Raw genomic sequence first — 13,366 nt, 5'->3', positions numbered from 1 at the left:
TGGTATGGAGCGGGAGGATGAGGGTCGAGGACCGGAATGGTTGGTAGTGGAAAGACATAGGAAGAAGAGAGATGATGACACAGAAAGCAGTGGAGCATCTAGTAAAGAAAGCATAAAGAGGGCCAAGCAGGAAACAAGAGTAATGATGTGTTGGAGTGGAGAGTGGTTATAGTGTTTGACGAGACCACAGTGCCTCACTTACACCCTATTCAACTAATTAATGCCGTAGAGAAAGAGGTAGGTGAAGTGAAATTAGCTTGGTTCATTGGAAATGGTAGATTGTTAATATTGTGTGGTAGCCAGGCTCAGCAAGAGAAGATTCTGAAAATGGAAAAGCTTAATGGGAAGAAGATTAAAAGCCATGTCCCTGGTGCTTATGCTAGATTGAGGGAGTCATCACTGGGGTCCCAATATATATGTCCACAGATGATATTAAAGAAAATGTGAAGGGAGGCAGAGTGATTGAGGCCAAAAGGTTGATCAGTAGGAAAGAGGGTCAAAGAAGTGAAAGCTTGTCAGTGATTCCTTAGTTTCAATGTTTGAGAATTTGTCCCATATGCAATGCAGTGTTTTAAATGCCAAAGAATGGGACATGTAGGAAAGAAAATATGTGCCAAGTGTGGAATGGCACATGATTACGGTGAATGTGGAAGCAATGTGAAGGTTAAGTGCTGTAATTGTGGGGGAGAACACAGTGCAGCATTTGGTGGATGCCAGGTACAGAGAGAGGCTAGAGAGGCTCTGAGATATAGGATCAGTCATGATGTATCACGTGCAGAGGCCTTAAAACAGATTGGTAGAACTACAGTGCAGACTAATGGAGCTTACATGGATGTACCTGTAGTAAGTGGACCTACTGTAGGTGCTGGTGCTGCTGATGGTCCTGGCATGGTTTCGAGGCCTGTTCAGAAATCTTGTGCTCATGAATGTGCGGTGTCAAAGGACACTTTGATAATGAATACATTTAATTTCAGTTTTTATTGGTAAGATTATCAGTACGACTCAGATTGTGGAAAGCAGAAATGCCAGGTTGAAGGTTATTGTGGAGAAGGCAAAAGAGATATTGGGGTAACAGATGTTACTGTTGAATTGGTTGTTGACATGCTGAACAATCCTAAGGGTGGAGTGCATGATATAGATCAAGTTTAATGGGGTTGGGGAGGGGGGAGGGTGTGGTAAATGTTAGGGATTTATTTGGTTTAGAATTTTATTTTCATGGTAGTGCAGAATTGGGCAGATCATGATTGATCGTATATTCCAGCACAGTAGGTGGCGCCATGCACTTTAAACGTTTGTTTGCGGACCGCCATGATATCATAGAAGAAGAAGAAGAAGACTATGTTTTTCTCTGTTCCCAGTCAGACAGCACAGGGAGTGTCTCACATGGCACAGCAATATCTAAAGAATCCAGAATGTCCTGCAGGTGTTGAAGATGTGTATCTAAGGGAGTGAACGTTATTTATATTGAGGGATACCTGGAGGTAATCGGACCTCTTTGAAATGAAAATGGAGGCCTTCCCTTGAGGAAAATATATTTTTTACCTGGCCCTTCCCGAGCGTTGGAAAAAAAACATTAAACCCTCCCCCTCCAAAATGATGATCATTAAAACAAAATAGCAGGGAATATTAAATCCCTTTTTAGTAGGCTATCAATGTTGCAGTCATGATTTCTATAAAAATCTACCCGTTGTAGAGAACCACTGCTGTATTCATACCATGTTCATGTTATCTGCTAGAGGGCGGCATTTACCAATGTAAGCGTTAAGGACCGTCCACACCAAGGACGATAACTATAACGATAAATTATACATAACTATAAAATGTTGGCGAGCATCCACACTAGAGGAAAGTTTATCGTTCTACAGTAGCCTACACCATTTCAATCAACTGATCAAAGCATCCTACTGCATGCTGTAGCCCTATTAATAAGGTACAACACAGACCATTTAGTGCTTCAGGGTGTGTTCATTGGCATAGTGACAACTGCAAATAATATTTCAATGTAGGCTGCATGTAGCTTAATTAAAAAATAAATAAATTACATGTAGAAATTCAACAACAAACACTGTTTAGCCTCCCCATCTTTGCTCCCATAAAGAAATAGAGCCTGCGAGAAGAGCCCTGTGTGGCTTCAGGCGATTCGGTGTGGGAAATGTGGGGACCTGGTGTCCAAGAAGGCTACACATAGCTATGTGGGTGGAAAACATTTAATCACAGGTAAAACATTTAACTTGTTTAGTCTAGTCTGTTTGTAACGCCACTCACTACTTGTAGCTGTTTAGGCTGTTTGTTTGTGTTTTTGGTCTTCGCTAGCTTAATGTTCCTGTTGGTAGCTAGCTAGCACCAGAGAGGAAGAGAGCCCAACTCGGCTGAAAATCTGTCTCCCTCCAGCAGGTGGCGTTTTCGTTGTTTCACCCACCAATTAAGGAGTTTTTGTATGGATGTCAATGAGAGCATATCGAATTTGTAAAAAAAAAAAAAAAAACTGTCTTATTTGCTGCGTGAGGTTTATTTGATCTAATAGATGTTTCGTAATGCTTAAGTTGTGACGAGTTTACTGATATAAGTAGAACATGTGACATCCAGGCAATTTTGAGAAAAAACACTTTAAATCAGAGTTGTCTCGAGATGGGTATGCATATTCATGTTAAGAAAAAACACTCGAGATGGATATGCATATTCATGACTTGAGGCTAGTAGCATAGCATCTCTCTCAATTGAATACAAGCGGTTGACGTCAACAACCCTTATTGAATATTCAAAAAAATTATTACAATAATGAGATGTATCCACCAATCCAAATAAAGGATAGGCGGGAGCTAGACAGCCCGCCATGCCGCTTTGTGGACAACGACTCCCATTGTTAGGGCGGAGAGACGTATCTTTTCAGGATATTCATAATCTTTGCTAGCAGTGAGCACTCACTCACTCACACCATCACAAAAAGGAGCATGAGGGAAGCCCTACAATATTACGTTTTTCTAAGTAGTGAGAACACTCGGGAACAGGCAATGTTAAAAAGTCATCTTTAGACATGTTTTACTTTGCTTAAATGTAGTTTTGTAATTGACTAAAACAAGCAGACAAAAATAATGGGGTAACCATAGTATCAGGACAAGACCCAGATGCAGACAGTTAGAATCACAGATGTTTATACAAAACAGGGGGCAGGCAAAGGACAGGTCAAGGGCAGGCAGAGGTCAGTAATCCAGGGCAGAGTCACAAAGGTACAGAACGGCAGGCAGGGTCAGGGCAGGCGGAATGGTCAGAAATCCAAGGCAGCTTTAAACAGGTACAGAACGGCAGGCAGACTCAGGGTCAGGGCAGGCAGAATGGTCAGAACCGGGAGGACTAGAAAACAGCAACTACAAAAACTCGAAAACGGGAAAACACGCTGGTAAGACTTGACGGGACAAGACGAACTGGCAACAGACAAACAGAAAACACTGGTATAAATGGGGACAAATGGGAGACACCTGGTGGGGAGTGGAGACAAACACAAGACAGTTGAAACAGATCAGGGCGTGACACATACAGTGGGGAGAACAAGTATTTGATACACTGCCGATTTTTCAGGTTTTCCTACTTACAAAGCATGTAGAGGTCTGTAATTTTTATCATAGATACCCTTCAACTGTGAGAGACGGAATCTAAAACAAAAATCCAGAAAATCACATTGTATGATTTTTAAGTAAATAATTTGCATTTCATTGCATGACATAAGTATTTGATCACCTACCAACCAGTAAGAATTCCGGCTCTCACAGACCTGTTAGTTTTTCTTTAAAAAGCCCTCCTGTTCTCCACTCATTACCTTTATTAACTGCACCTGTTTGAACTCGTTACCTGTATAAAAGACACCTGTCCACACACTCAATCAAACACCATTAGTAACACACTATGCCGTCATGGATTAAAATCCTGCAGTGCACGCAAGGTCCCCCTGCTCAAGCCAGCGCATGTCTAGGCCCGTCTGAAGTTTGCCAATGACCATCTAGAATCTAGATGATCCAGAGGAGGAATGGGAGAAGGTCATGTGGTCTGATGAGACAAAAATATAGCTTTTTGGTCTAAACTCCACTCACCGTGTTTGGAGGAAGAAGAAGGATGAGTACAACCCCAAGAACACCATCCCAACCGTGAAGCATGGAGGTGGAAACATCATTCTTTGGGGATGCTTTTCTGCAAAGGGGACAGGACGACTGCACCGTATTGAGGGGAGGATGGATGGGGCCATGTATCGCGAGATCTTGGCCAACAACCTCCTTCCCTCAGTAAGAGCATTGAAGATGGGTCGTGGCTGGGTCTTCCAGCATGACAACGACCCGAAACACACAGCCAGGGCAACTAAGGAGTGGCTCCGTAAGAAGCATCTCAAGGTCCTGGAGTGGCCTAGCCAGTCTCCAGACCTGAACCCAATAGAACATCTTTGGAGGGAGCTGAAAGTCCGTATTGCCCAGCGACAGCCCCGAAACCTGAAGGATCTGGAGAAGGTCTATAATAATATAATAATAATAATAATAATAATATAATATAATAATAATAATAATAATAATAATAATAATATAATATAATAATAATATAATAATATAATAATAATAATATAATAATAATAATAATATAATAATAATAATATATAATAATAATAATATAATATGCCATTTAGCAGACGCTTTTATCCAAAGCGACTTACAGTCATGCGTGCATACATTTTTTTTTTTTTTTTTTTTTTGTGTATGGGTGGTCCCGGGGATCGAACCCACTACCTTGGCGTTACAAGCGCCGTGCTCTACCAGCTGAGCTACAGAGGACCACGGTCTGTATGGAGGAGTGGGCCAAAATCCCTGCTGCAGTGTGTGCAAACCTGGTCAAGACCTACAGGAAACGTATGATCTCTGTAATTGCAAACAAAGGTTTCTGTACCAAATATTAAGTTCTGCTTTTCTGATGTATCAAATACTTATGTCATGCAATAAAATGCAAATTAATTACTTAAAAATCATACAATGTGATTTTCTGGATTTTTGTTTTAGATTCCGTCTCTCACAGTTGAAGTGTACCTATGATAAAAATTACAGACCTCTACATGCTTTGTAAGTAGGAAAACCTGCAAAATCGGTATTGTATCAAATACTTGTTCTCCCCACTGTAGGTTATTTTCCCCAACAATCTAATACCGACTGGGTCTATAAAAAAAGGATACAAAACACATCTACAGATGGCTATATTGGTCCGCTAATACAGGACTGGTAAAGGCTTTACTTTTGTGAAATTATTTTTTTCAATACACACATTTGGAAAGTATTCAGACCCCTTGACTTTTTCCCCATTTTGTTACGTTACAACCTTATTCTAAAATAGATTAAATTGTTTTTTCCCCTCACACACAATACCCCATAATGACAAAGCAAAAACTGGTTTTTAGATACCAAAAAAAAACTAAAATATCACATTTACATAAGTATTTAGACCCTTTACTCAGTACTTTGTTGAAGCACCTTTGATAGCGATTACAGCCTCGAGTCTTCTTGGGTATGAAGCTACAAGGCTGGAAGTTTCTCTCTCCCATTCTTCTCTGCAGATCCTCTCAAGCTCTGTCAGGTTGGATGTGGAGTGTCGCTGCACAGCTATTTTCAGGTCTCTCCGGAGATGTTAGATCGGGTTCAAGTCTGGGCTCTGGCTGGGCCACTCAAGGACATTCAGAGACTTGTCCCGAAGCCACTCCTGCATTGTCTTGGCTGTGTGCTTAGGGTTGTTGTCCTGTTGGAAGGTGAACCTTCGCCCCAGTCTGAGGTCCTAAGCACTCTGGAGCAGGTTTTCATCAAGGATCTCTCCCAAGTTCTCTCATGTCACCCCGCTCCTCCGCACACTCCACTGGCTTCTAGTTGAGGCTTGCATCTACTACAAGACCATGGTGCTTGCCTACGGAGCTGTGAGGGGAACGGCACCTCCTTACCTTCAGGTTCTGATCAGACCCTACACCCAAACGAGGGCACTACGTTCATCCACCTCTGGCCTGCTAGCTCCCCTACCTCTACGGAAGCACAGTTCCCACTCAGCCCAGTCAAAGCTATTTGCTGCTCTGGCACCCCAATGGTGGAACAAGCTCCCCCACAACGCCAGGACAGCGGAGTCACTGACCACCTTCCGGAGACACTTGAAACCCTACCTCTTTAAGGAATACCTGGAATAGTATAAAGCAATCCTTCTACCCCCCCATAAAAGAAGAAGAAAAAAATTGGTTGTCCCACTGGCTATCATAAGTTGAATGCACCAATTTGTAAGTCTCTCTGGATAAGAGCGTCTGCTAAATGATGTAAATGTACTTTGCTCCGTTCCTCTTTCCCTCGATCCTCACTGGTCTCCCAGTCCCTGCCGCTGAAAAACATCCCCACAGCATGATGCTGCCACCACCATACTTCACCGTAGGGATGGTGCCAGGTTTCCTCCAGACGTGATGCTTGGCATTCTGGCCAAAGAGTTCAATCTTGGTTTCATCAGACCAGAGAATCTTGTTTCTCATGGTCTGAGAGACTTTAGGTGCGTTTTGGAAAACTGAAAGTGGGCTGTCATGTGCCTTTTACTGAGGAGTGGCTTCCGTCTGGCCACTCTACCATAAAGGCCTGATTGGTGGAGTGCTGCAAAGATGGTTGTCCTTCTGGAAGGTTCTCCCATCTCCACAGAGGAACTCTGGAGCTCTGTCAGAGGGACCATCGGGTTCTTGGTTACCTCCCTGACGAAGGCCCTTCTCCCCCGATTGCTCAGTTTGGCCGGGCGGCCAGCTCTAGGAAGAGTCTTGGTGGTTCCAAACTTCTTCCATTTAAGAATGATGGAGACCATTATGTTCTTGGGGACCTTCAATGCTGCAGACATTTTTTTGGTACCCTTCCCCAGATCTGTGCCTCGACACAATCCTGTCTCGGAACTCTACGGACAATTCCTTCAGCCTCATGGCTTGGTTTTTGCTCTGACATGCACTGTCAACTGTGGGACCTTTATATAGACAGGTGTGTGCCTTTCCAAATCATGTCCAATCAATTGAATTTACCACAGGTGGACTCCAATCAAGTTGTAGAAACATCTCAAGGATGATCAATGGAAACAGGATGCACCTGAGCTCAATTTCAAGTCTCATAGCAAAGGGTCTGAATACTTATGTAAATAAGGTATTTCTGTTTTTTATTTGTAATACATTTGCAAACATTTATTTGTCATGATGGGGTATTGTGTGTAGTTTGATGAGGAAAACTGTGTATTTAATCCATTTTAGAATAAGGCTGTAACGTAAAAAAATGTGGAAAAAGTCAAGGGGTCTGAAAACTTTCTGAATGCACTGTATATATATCTATATATATATATATATATATATACAGTACCAGTCCAAAGTTTGCACATACCTACTCATTCAATGGTTTTTCTATATTTTTACTATTTTCTACATTGTAGAATAATAGTGAAGACATCAAAACTATGAAACAACACATATGGAATCATGTAGTAACCAAAAAAGTGTTAAACAAATCAAAATATATTTAAGATTTTAGATTCTTCAAATTAGCCACCCTTTGCCTTGATGACAGCTTTGCACACTCTTGGCATTCTCTCAACCAGCTTCACCTGGAATGCTTTTCCAACAGTCTTGTAGGAGTTCCCACATATGCTGAGCACTTGTTGGCTGATTTTCCTCCACTCTGCGGTCCAACTCACCCCAAACCATCTCAATTGGGTTGAGGTCGGGTGATTGTGGCGGCCAGGTCATCTCATGCAGCACTCCATCACTCTCCTTCTTGGTCAAATAGCCCTTACACAGCCTGGAGGTGTGTTGGGTCATTGTCCAGTTGAAAACAAATGATAGTCCCACTAACCAGATGGGACGGCGTATCGCTTCAGAATGCTGTGGTAGCCATGCTGGTTAAGTGTGCCTTGAATTCTAAATAAATCACAGACAGTGTCACAATTTGTGTCACAATTGTCTTGAACGCACTGAAGTCAGATTTCCGAGTTCCGAGTTGTTTTGAATTGCGGCATTTCTACCGCAGTTCTTGTTGCACTAGCTCCCTACGTCATCCCTACAAGCGTTCTTTGATTTGCCAGATACTCTACACGACCACGTTCTGGATACGCCAAGCACAAAGAGGGACTGATCGAACAGCCAATGGAAAGGTAAAAGCTAAATGCCCACCCTGCCGGGCTCAGCAAGGAGAATGCGAGAGAGAGAGAGCAGGGTTGTACACCGAAGTTACACATAGTCGAATTCAATACGTAAATTCCAAAATGCTGACAAATATTGAAATGTAATCGATTACAAATTACATGACCCTCCCCTGGACTAAATAAAAAAAGACTAAACCCTCCCCCTGACTGAAATAAAAAAAGCATGACCCTCCCCCCTTTTCCTCTGGGTAAAAATTGTGTAAATTTCGACCGGTCTCTAAAACATATTTTATAATGTTCTACCTAATATACACAAGCACAATCATGACCAAAACCTCCAGCCACCTGAACAGTTTATTTCCCCGTGCTGTGGCCCTTACCAACCAGCCATCTGGTCCATAGAGACTAAAGGACTATGCACTCTATGCTGCACACCGCATCAAGCCATCTCTGAAGGGCTGACAAAATATATGCACTATACTACATTTGCACTCTGTTCATCTCTCTGCTTTTAGATATATTCATATTGATACTGTAAAATTGCACATCCCACTGTACACTCTTAGAAAAATAACTCTTCCCCATAGGAGAACTCTTTTTGGTTCCAGTTAGAACTCTTTTGTATATCCACATCCTCTTATGGTTCTATGCTCACTCTACCTATTTGTATATAATGTATGTAAACTTTGTTTAAACTCTGCTGTCTGTATTCTGTCTCTAAATGTTGTCTATCACTAGCAGCACCATATCACCAAGTACAATTCTGAGTGTGCAAATGTACTTGGTGAATAAAGGTGATTCTGATTCTGATATCACTACAGTGAAAGAGGTGTGATTGGCAAGATGTAGGTCCAGTTCTATGATGAATGAATAACTAGATTTACAAAATGATTAGAAAAATACATGTGAATAGTGATTAGACACAACACTGTGTGATAATCTGGTAGGCCTATCACTGGACATTACCATCTGGGTCTCCAATTCCTCAGCAAGTTGGGTCAGAAGTTTACATACACTCAATTAGTATTTGGTAGTATTGCCTTTAAATTGTTTAACTTGGGTCAAACGATTCGGGTAGCCATCCACAAGCTTCCCACAATAAGTTGGGTGAATTTTGGCCCATTCCTCCTGACAGAGCTGGTGTAACTGAGTCAGGTTTGTAGGCATCCTTGCTCGCACACGCCTTTTCAGTTCTGCCCACAAATGTTCTATTGGATTGAGGTCAGGGCTTTGTGATGGCCACTCCAATACCTTGACTTTGTTGTCCTTAAGCCATTTTGCCACAACTTTGGAAGTATGCTTGGGGTCATTGTCCATTTGGAAGACCCATTTGCGACCAAGCTTTAACTTCCTGACTGATGTCTTGAGATGTTGCTTCAATATATCCACATAATTTTCCTTCCTCATGATGCCATCTATTTTGTGGAGTGCACCAGTCCCTCCTGCAGCAAAGCACCCCCACAGCATGATGCTGCCACCCCTGTGCTTCACGGTTGGGATGGTGTTCTTCAGCTTGCAAGCAATCCCCTTTTTCCTCCAAACATAGCGATGGTCATTATGGCCAAACAGTTCTATTTTTGTTTCATCAGACCAGAGGACATTTCTCCAAAAAGTAACTCTTTGTCCCCATGTGCAGTTGCAAACCGTAGTCTGGCTTTTTGATGGCGGTTTTGGAGCAGTGGCTTCTTCCTTGCTGAGCGGCCTTTCAGGTTATGTCGATATAGGACTCGTTTTACTGTGGATATTGTGACGTCACGAGAGGCTACACAGCTTTCAGCGGGATTGCTCAAGTAGTGCAAGGAGACAAGGTTCAAACAAAACAAGGATTTTATTATAGGTCTTGGGAAATTAACGAAAATATAACAAAATTCTGTTCTCTTGTGGCTCTTTAAGGGTTAACAGTTCAGGGATGTCTCTTCCACATCCAAAATCATAATTCTCACTCGCTCAGATAACTTTTCCCCAGCCTTACTGTAGTCCACGTTGCAGCTAGTGGCCAACCCAGCAAAAAGTCCTTCCAAATGTCTCTCACGTATTTCCACAGGTGCATATATCCAAAGGTGAGTATTTCCCAAAGGTAAGTATCTCCAAATCCTTATATTCCTCATGGAAGTGGACGTGCAGCACTCTTGTCCTCCAGAGAGCCCAGGTTGGAGACTGTGTCTCTTCACCCCCCACACACTCCCTCAGTGTGTCTCTTCCCTTCCCAAACCTTCAGCTCATCAGCTCCTCATTTGTTTCAGCTGCGTGGGAAGATTGGCCATAGAGGGGTGGAGTTCCCGACCATACCAGCAGATGGAGCCATAGCTGTCTGGGTTTGCAGCCACCTCAGGGGGATGTAACGTCCCTCCAGGACACAGCCTCTCGTGACATCACACATCCCCCTCCTCGGGACCGACGTCCTCGTCGGGGTAAAGGCAGCGAAGAAGGCATCACGCCGGGAGAGGGCGTCCGCATTGCCGTGGTGCTTGCCAGCCTGCTCTCTCTTCAACTCCTCCACCTCTAGGACCAGGGACTCAGCCTCCTGTTGTCTCTCCTTGAGTTTCTTACTGAACGCATCAGCCTTGGTTTTAGCAGAGTTTAGCTTCTGTTGAGCAGCTTTCAGTTCCTTCTCTCTCTCTGCCTCCGCATTCTTCATCTTGTTCTCCAACACCTTGTACTTCTCCTCTGCCTTCTTCTGGACCTCCTTACTACTGCGCAGGGTCTCCTCACACTCCTCGATGGTCCTGCGCAGCCTCTCCAGCTCCTCCTGTTGCTTAGGGAAGGAGCTCTGTTGGAGTTTAGCCTGGAGGATATCTAACTCTTCTGTCTTCATGTCTAACTGTTGCTTTAACAAACGATACCTCTCAGCGGACCCCTTCAGACCAGACAGTTCTTTGTCCAGATTCTGTAGCTCCGTCTCTGTGTCGGTCTGGGCACCTGCCATCCCTATCCGAGCCCGGGCGGGAGTGAGTAACTCGGAGGATTGCACCGGAGCCTTCCCAGGATGAGTCTTGCCTCTCCGTTTCCGAGGTACTCGGGTTATCCTCTCCTGAGACTCTCTCCAGAGTGGGTAAAAGGCTGGGCAGTCTCGTCCAATTAGGACAGGGACGGGGAGGGAATCAACCACCCCCCGCCGTCGTGTGTATGGTTCCCCGTGTGCTGGTCATTGTAAGTTCAGTAATGGGGTATTCTCTGGTGTCCCCATGGACACAGGAAACTGGGAGGACTTTCCCCGGGGTCAGACACGTTGGGCCCACCAAATCCTTACGCACCAGGGTGGCCCGGCTACCAGAATCCAGTAAGGCCTCCACATCATGGTGATTCACAGTTACCGGGCAGGTGGGGGGTCGATCTGGGCCGCCATCTACGACTCCCAAGAGCGAGGCAACACGGTGTGTGGGTGCTGAGCTGGAGGACTCCGCAGTGGGCATAGGTTCATCGGCTGGTTTCCCACACTGCCAGGAGATATGTCCCATCTCCCCACACCGGTAACACTGTCGAGTTTCCCCCTCCTGGTGTACTCTTCTTGGACCCGCCTGGTTTCTGGCTCCCCCTGGAGCCGGGATAAGTCCTGACGTGGCTGGGTTCGAGACCTTGGGGTCCTTTCGGAAGCATTCAGCATCTCCGCTGTGGCCTGGTACTTTTCCACAGCTTCCACGGTCAGATCAGCCGTGGTCAAGGCCTGTTGACTGATGAACCGTTTTGCCTCATAAGGCAGGGCGCGTAGGTAACGATCCACCACAACGGCCTCCACCACCGCCGCTGCTGTATTCCTCTGCGGATCCAGCCATTTCCTTGCGATTCGGACAAGTTCATGCATCTGCGCCCGAGGAGGTTGGTCTGGTTGGAAGGTCCAGCTGTGAAAGCGCTGGGCCATACCAAACTTTGTGAGTCCATATCTGCTGAGGATCTCAGACTTCAGGGCATCATAGTCAGTAACCTGGTCAGGGCCCAGGTCCCGGACAGCATTCAGCGCTTCCCCGGTTAGAAAGGGGGCTAACAGACCAACCCACTGTTGCTTGGGCCAGGCTTCCCTAGTGGCCGTGGCCTCAAATGCATGCAGGTATGCCTCAATGTCATCGGTAGCTCCCATCTTAGATATAAAGTCACTTGCCTTTATTGGGCGGGTATTTTGGACCACCCTCTGTCTCTGCAACTGCAATTCCTCTGCCTTCAGAAGGTTGGCTTTCTTTTGCTCCTCCAAGAGAGCCACGTTTGCTTGCATCTGGGCTTGCTGGCCAGCAACAAGGGCTTTCAATATGTCCTCCATTTCAGTCGGCGGGAGCCTACGGCCAACTTGGAAAACTGGGTGATCAAACCTTCGGTATCCTCCTCTGACATGCACTATTAACGCTTGAGCGTGCCTGTATTCTCCACCATCTGTGACGTCACGAGAGGCTACACAGCTTTCAGCGGGATTGCTCAAGTAGTGCAAGGAGACAAGGTTCAAACAAAACAAGGATTTTATTATAGGTCTTGGGAAATTAACGAAAATATAACAAAATTCTGTTCTCTTGTGGCTCTTTAAGGGTTAACAGTTCAGGGATGTCTCTTCCACATCCAAAATCATAATTCTCACTCGCTCAGATAACTTTTCCCCAGCCTTACTGTAGTCCACGTTGCAGCTAGTGGCCAACCCAGCAAAAAGTCCTTCCAAATGTCTCTCACGTATTTCCACAGGTGCATATATCCAAAGGTGAGTATTTCCCAAAGGTAAGTATCTCCAAATCCTTATATTCCTCATGGAAGTGGACGTGCAGCACTCTTGTCCTCCAGAGAGCCCAGGTTGGAGACTGTGTCTCTTCACCCCCACACACTCCCCTCAGTGTGTCTCTTCCCTTCCCAAACCTTCAGCTCATCAGCTCCTCATTTGTTTCAGCTGCGTGGGAAGATTGGCCATAGAGGGGTGGAGTTCCCGACCATACCAGCAGATGGAGCCATAGCTGTCTGGGTTTGCAGCCACCTCAGGGGGATGTAACGTCCCTCCAGGACACAGCCTCTCGTGACATCACAATATAGATACTTTTGTACCTGTTTCCTCCAGCATCTTCACAAGGTCCTTTGCTGTTATTCTGGGATTGATTTGCACTTGCATCAAAGTACGTTCATCTCTAGGAGACAGAACACGTCTCCTTCCTGAGCGGTATGACGGCTGCGTGGTCCCATGGTGTTTATACTTGCGTACTATTGTTTGTGCTGATGAACGTGGTAACTTCAGGCATTTGGAAAT

The sequence above is a fragment of the Coregonus clupeaformis genome, chromosome 20 (assembly GCF_020615455.1).
Source record: "Coregonus clupeaformis isolate EN_2021a chromosome 20, ASM2061545v1, whole genome shotgun sequence".
Taxonomy (NCBI): domain Eukaryota; kingdom Metazoa; phylum Chordata; class Actinopteri; order Salmoniformes; family Salmonidae; genus Coregonus; species Coregonus clupeaformis.
Note: the sequence above shows the minus strand (reverse complement) of the source record.